The sequence below is a fragment of the Otolemur garnettii genome, unplaced genomic scaffold (assembly GCF_000181295.1).
Source record: "Otolemur garnettii isolate 467f Iridium unplaced genomic scaffold, OtoGar3 scaffold00018, whole genome shotgun sequence".
Taxonomy (NCBI): Eukaryota; Metazoa; Chordata; class Mammalia; order Primates; family Galagidae; genus Otolemur; species Otolemur garnettii.
The window spans coordinates 4600070-4606958 of NW_003852413.1; positions in this window are offsets into that span (position 1 = coordinate 4600070).

Below are 6889 nucleotides of genomic sequence, written 5' to 3' on the forward strand. Positions count from 1 at the left end.
GTAACTATGTCACTGTTACTACAGCACCTCCAAAGCACCAAGGGCCTCCACCCATGTGCACAGCCTGGCACCAACATCACCACTGCCACTCCAAGCTCCACAGCAGGGCAGACCACGGTCCATGGCCCCAGCCCTTTGTTTCTGCTCTGATGCTTACGTGGCCCCAGCTGCAGGTCCATACCTGGAGGGGCACCAGGCCACCCTGCCTGTCTCCCGCCCAGCCACCATTAGGCAGAAAGCCTTGCAGGAGGAAAGAACTTAAAAAGCAGGGAAGGAAGGTGGGGAAGGAAGAAAATGCCTCCTCCACCCTCCTGGGACTTGGAGAGGAGCAAGGAAAGCTCAGACAGGGGCTCGGCCTCAGCCACCTCTCGGTGACCAGGGGACACCCGCAGGCCCTCTCTCACTCTGGACGCCCCTTCTTTTGGCTCTTTGCTCTTCCCTTTCTAAATTAACCATGTTTTGTTCTAAAGCAGGCGAAGGCCCAGGGACCTGCTCGGGACAAGAGGGGCTTCACAAGGAGGTGTCAAGGGAGAGGTTTGGTTCAAACAAGAAACCTTGGTTCCCCACCCCCAGGACATCTTGCACCCCCAGCCTGCCCTATCCAGGCAGGCTCCCAGCCAGCGAGATGCTCCAGTGCTCAGACGCTGCCCCTGGACACACAGATGGGACCTGCCAACTCCGCTGAGCCCTCAACAGCCCAGTCTTTTAACCGAGTTCCTCTCCCTCCAGTCACAAAGCAAAGTAGCCCGAAGGATCAGTGTCTCCTTTCCCCTGTTCTATACTGCAACTGGCACGGGATCCCATGCTGCAGTGGCAGGGAGGCTCTGGGAGGGAAGGAGCAGCTTGCAGGAGCCAGGCCCATCTGAGCGGCGAGGCCCCCCAACCCCGCCCTGGCAGGTCGTCCCCTCTGTGGAGGCCGGGAGTCTCTGGGCATGGGTGGCTCACCACAGAGACTCATTGTATTCGCTCCCAGACCAGAAAAGCCAGAACACTCACTGCTCTCACGGTGGGATTTTTTTTTAATCCTTGTATATTACAAGAACATGAATTGGGCCCTGATGAATGCAGATACTAATTAATAACACAAAGATCCACGCGGGAGGCTGGGGGGTTGCTATGCCAATGAGGGGGGCTGGAAATGGGCCCTCTTTGTTTCTGGACCCGGCTCTGCAGAGGCAGGCTCACCTGCCTGGGGCTAAAGCCTCACCAACACGCACAAAGACACCCCCCCCCCAGGAGAGGGGAGGGAGGACTCCTCCGGCTCAGGCCGCCATCTTCCCCACCACCGGGAAAGGATTCCAGAACCTCCTCCCGGTCGGAAATGGCTGGTGTCTGCCAGAGGACCTGGTGGCTGCCAGCACCTCCTGGGCTCTTTCTGTCACGGAACTGAGTCTGAGCGTTGCAAGAGTCCTTGTCTGCTGAAGGCAGATTGTCCTCCCAAATATTTTGCAGAAGCCCCTTTAAGCTCCTTCCCCAGCTCTGAGCCCCCGAGCTCAGGGAGAGGCCACTGCCTCTAGAAGCCGGTAAAACAACAAGGACCAGGGGAAATGCAGGACTGAGCTTGGAGCCTGAGCCTTCAACTGCCCGTGATTGGTAAAACCTGAAGAAAAGACTGGTGACCAAGGCAGCCTTGTTTATTTTGACACTTGGATGAAAGTGGTTCTTAAGATCTAAAGGATGATAGCAAGGTTTAGAGAGGGAGCCAGTCTTATTCAGCAGGTGCAGGAGGTGAGGCAGTGATTAGCCTCCCGGAGTGCTAGGATGACAGGTGTGAGCCACTGTGCCCAGCCCTCTTTTTTTAATCAACGTAATTTAAGTGTACTGTGGAAGTTTAACTATAGCTTCAAGTGTGCTGTGAGATAACAAAGGTTGACAGCCACTGCAATAAAGAGACTGTCCTAACAATAGGACCTGGAAAAGTCAGTAGGTGACAGCTCACAGCAGGCGTCAGTCCACACTGATGTCCAAACCAGGAGATGAATTTGGAACTACGCAGACATGCACCATTGCAAAGAGCAAGTTCAGTTTCCTTCTGGAGATGCTGAGGACTAAATTCACCTTTTAGACTCCTGGAAAGCAGCCCAAATGCAACCTGCAACCTACACACTGCTATGTGCTCTACGGCCAGTGGGCAGTGGGGAGTGGTCAGCCCTGGCCTCGCTCAGAGCATTTAAGAGGAAGCCATTAAAGCTGCAGATTTGAGCAGTGCCTGTGCTCAGTGGGTAGGGTGCTGGTCACATACACCAGGGCTGGGGGCTGGCGGGTTCGAACCAGCCAGGGCCTGCTAAACAACAATAACAACTACAACAAAAAAATAGCCTCTATCCGGGCGTTGTGGCAAGTGCCTGTAGTCCCGGCTACTGGGAGGCTGAGGCAAGAGAATCACTTAAGCCCAGGAGTTTGAGGTTGTTGTGAGCTATGATGACATGGCACTCTACCAAAGGCAACATAGTGAGACGCTATCTCAAAAAATAAATAAATAGAAAACAAAATAATAGCCGGCTGTTATGGCAGGCGCCTGTAGTCCCCAGCTACTTGGGAGGCCAAGGCAAGAGAATCACTTAAGCCCAAGAGTTTGAGGTTGCTGTGAGCTGTGATGCCACAGCGCTCTCACGAGGGCAATAAAGTGAGACTCTGTCTCAAAAAAAAGACGCTATAGATTTCTTCAGAGGGAGAAAGAATACAAAGAAGAATTATAAGAAATTCCCTAAATTACAAGTGTGGATTATGTTAATTGCTAAATTATAGAGCTCCAACTTTATTAGACACACCCTCCCCGAGCCTCCGCAGTTTCCCAGGGCTGCATGGAGCTGACAAAAGCTAGACAGCCCGTGAGAAGCCTGGCAGGGAGCTGAGCAGGTGGGCTAAGTGGGGGCCCCCTTCCAGGATGAGGCCCAGTGGGCTAAGTGGGAGCCCCCTTCACGGGTGAGGCCCAGTGGGCTAAGTGGGAGCCCCCTTCACGGATGAGGCCAGGTGGGCTAAGTGGGGGCCCCTTCACGGATGAGGCCAGGTGGGCTAAGTGGGGGCCCCCTTCATGGGTGAGGCCAGACCCCAGGCAACAGTGCGGCGTGTGTAAGGGGGTTTGGAAGTAGCTCTGGCACGTTGGCATTTTTTGAATATGTGGAAGCTGCCATGGTCCTTGGCCAATTGATCTGGAGGCCTGAGACGTTTTCCAGGGGCTTCGGAGTGACTGAGCTCAGGCAGAGAATCCCTCCATTAGGAGGGTATCTGTTGTTTTTAGGGTTCCCAACTGTAACAACAAAAGCTTCAAGAATTAAGTTCTCTCATCCTCTCATCCATGTCCCTGCATGGTAACTGTGCCCTGTTTAATAATACTCACCTTCCTACGCCCAGTCACATCCCCAGTGCTCACTCACCTGTCATCTGCATGTAGCCCCATACCAGCCACCTTTGAAACACAGACACACACTGAGTTTTTCAGACTGTCCTCTTCTCACCCAAACACTTACTTAAGGGAAAGACCTGACTCTACCTTCAAAAACATTGGAAAGGAATGCTGCTGGGAGTCTAACTAAAGTTTCAGCAAAGCCCACCTCCGGCTCACCTGCATATTAGATTAACTCAGTCCCTCATGCTAAGAGCCTGATTGAAAAAAGGGCTCATTCTTTTTCCAAGAGAAATATATTCATTTTACATGTTGCTTTTTTAAATATACATTTGAGGCAAATAAAAAATTATAAGACATTCAGAGAAGCAGGAAAATGTGACCCAAAATTAGGAAAAAAATTATCAATAGAAATCGACCCAAAGATGGCTGAAGGAATTATTGCAATTATTACACAGGGACTTTAAATTAACTTAAATAACGATGTTTAAAAATCTAGTGGGAAAAGTAGACAGCATTGTGAACCGATAGGGAATTTCAGCAGATAAACTATAAAAACCACCACACGAAGGCCAGGCACGGTGGCTCACACCTGTAATCCCAGCACTCTGGGAGGCCAAGGTGGGTGGATTGCCTGAGCTCAGGAGTTCAGGACCAGCCTGAGCAAGAGTGAGACTCTGTCTCTAAAAAAAAAAAAGTGTCTCTCTTGCTTGTGAGCTCAATTGATCCACCGGCCTCGGCCTCCTGGAGTGCTGGGATTACAAGCGTGAGCCACTGTGCCCGGCCTCTGAAAGGATCATAAAGACTAGTCAATAGAAATTATTCAAACTAAAACCCAGAGAGAAAGAAAGAATAAAATAAAATTTTAAAAAAAGGACGGAGGGTGGCACCTCTGACTCAAAGGAGTAGGTCACCAGCCCCATATATTGGAGGTGGTGGGTTCAGACTGAGCCCTGGCCAAAAAAAAGAACAAAGTATCTAAGAACTATGAGAAAAAAATGAAATGGTTTAACATACATCAAATTGGAGCCCCAGAAGGAAAAGAAACAGAAGCAGAAGAAATACTTGAGAAATAATTGTTGAAAGTTTTCCAAAATTAAAAAGTATCAATCAAAAGATTCAAGGAACTTGGTGAATGCACACCTGGCACTCTCCATCAAGGCAGGTGCCCACTCCGCAGCTGGAGAGGCAAACCTCAGAACGCCCACCCCACGCCCCAGGGAGGCTGCAGGGGGTGTCCTGGGTTGGTGCCCAAAGCACGTGATGTTGCAATGGAAGCTCCACATGACTCAGCCTCCGTGCCTTGACCAGGGGAGAACACTGGATCCCAGGAAGCCACAGGCTGGCCAGTGTCCTGGAACTAGAAGCTTCACCAAAACATGACTAAATTAAACCAATCAAATGCCTTGCCATCTTAGTCTATTTATGTTGCTGTAACAAAATAACACAAGCCAGTTATTTTATGAATAATAAAAATGTAGTTCTCACAGTTCTGGGGGCTGGGGATTCCGAGATCAAAGCGCCAGAATATTCAGTGTCTCCGCTTCCCGGATGGGGACTTGTTATGGTGTCTGCTCGTGGCCAAAGGCAGAGGGCAGGAGAGATGGGGCACTGGCCTCTCTTATGAGGTGACTCATCCCACTCCTGAGGGGCCTGCCCTCAGGACTTCATCACCTCCCCAGCCCCCCCCCCAGTTCAGACTATCACATTGTTCACTGCGTTTCAAGGTGTTAATTCTTGGGGACACGTTTAAACCATAGCACCCGTCTCATGCTATGCTAGCAAGATTGTACAGATTCAGACAGTGGGGCAGACGCTGAAGTCACATGACACAGGCACACACAGATGGGCACATGCACAAAAGTGTTTTCAGGAAAACAGGCCTCCCTGAAGCAAAACCCAGCTGGTAGTGTATAAAAGCCACAAGGCAGAGAGGACGCACAGCACAGAGAGGGAGCGCTTGTCTGGTGGCAGGGGAGGTGGGTGTGTCCGAGCTGGGGAAATCCACTCCCCATGGTGGCCAGGAACAGACGACCTTCTGCTGAAAAAGCAGAGGAGTGAACTGGCCTCAGGGGCCATCCCGATTCCTGCCTGACGGGCTCTGCTGCACAACTGGTCCTGGGAATTCTGCCATTTCTGTCCTCACATGTCCTCGCCTTAAACCCTACTACCTTCTCTGCCCGGGGGGAGGCTCTGTTCCTTACAGCTGGGAAGCATGAGCTCACACACACACACCACATCACACACACGCGCGGTGTCCGATTCCCCCTGTATTCCTCATAGCAGATTACACAGCAACTTGAGATTCTTTAGGGCACAATTTTTTGACTATAATTGTTCATTATGAGGCCACTCAGGGCCAACTGCAGTGACCCATGTTCCAGATCCCCAGTAGTTGTTCCCCGTGGCCACATTCTTGCTTTCTGACAGGTTGCGTTTGCGTCTGCCGACAGCCCTCAGCCAGTGCCAGGCTCTCGGAAGCTCCTCTAAAGCTCAGAAGCCCAACAGTGGGAGCCCCAAAAGGCGGAGAAGACCCTGCTCTTCCACCCTCTTCCATGTCCTGTTTGGAGGACAGACAAAAACCATTGCACAATCCAAAACAAATCTCTGGAATATCAAACCAGCCCAGAAGAAGAACAAGAAAGTTTTAGAGAGGAAAACCTCACTTTAAAAGTAAATGTTTATAAAAACCTGAGCATGAACGTTTACAGCAGTTTTATTCATAATTGTTAAAAATTGGAAGCAAAGTGTCCTTCAGTAGGTGAGGAATAAGCAAACACATCCCTGCAACAGAGCAGTGGTCAGTAATAAAAAGAAACGAACGATTAAGCCATGAAAAGACATGGAGGGGTTCCCTGCAGCTCAATTCATAATGGCCAAGTCATGGAAGAAGCCCAGGTGCCCATCGACCCGTGAATGGATTAATAAATTGTGGTATATGTACACCACGGAATACTATGCGGCATTAAAAAAAAATAGAGACTTTGCCTCTTTTATGTCTACATGGATGGAGCTGGAAATATTCTTCTTAGTAAAGTATCTCAGGAATGCAAAAAAATACATCCAATGTACTCAGTACTACTGTGAAACCAATTTACAATCACTCACACTTGCATATGAAAAATGAAACACAACTATAGCCTAGGATGACGGAGAGAAGGGGAGAGATAGGTGAAGGGTGGGTCAACAGAGGAGGGTTGGTAGGGGGACCACACCTGTGGAGCACATTGCAAGTACAAGTTGGATCTATCAGGTGTAGAACACAAATGTCTTAACGCTGTAATCGGGTAAATGAGGGGAAGGCTATGATGATTAGTAGGATGTAAGCACTCCAATTGGTACAAATAATCAACACATTGAATCCCATAATGGCAGAAATGTATTCATGATCTCTGTACAAATGACTTAATACAAATAAATAAATAAAAAAGACATGGAGAAACAGTAAATGCTCATCGCCCAGAGGAAGAAGCCAGCCTGAAAAGGCCGTGTCCCGCATTATTCCAACCCTGTGACATTGTAGAAAAGGCAAAACTCAGGGGC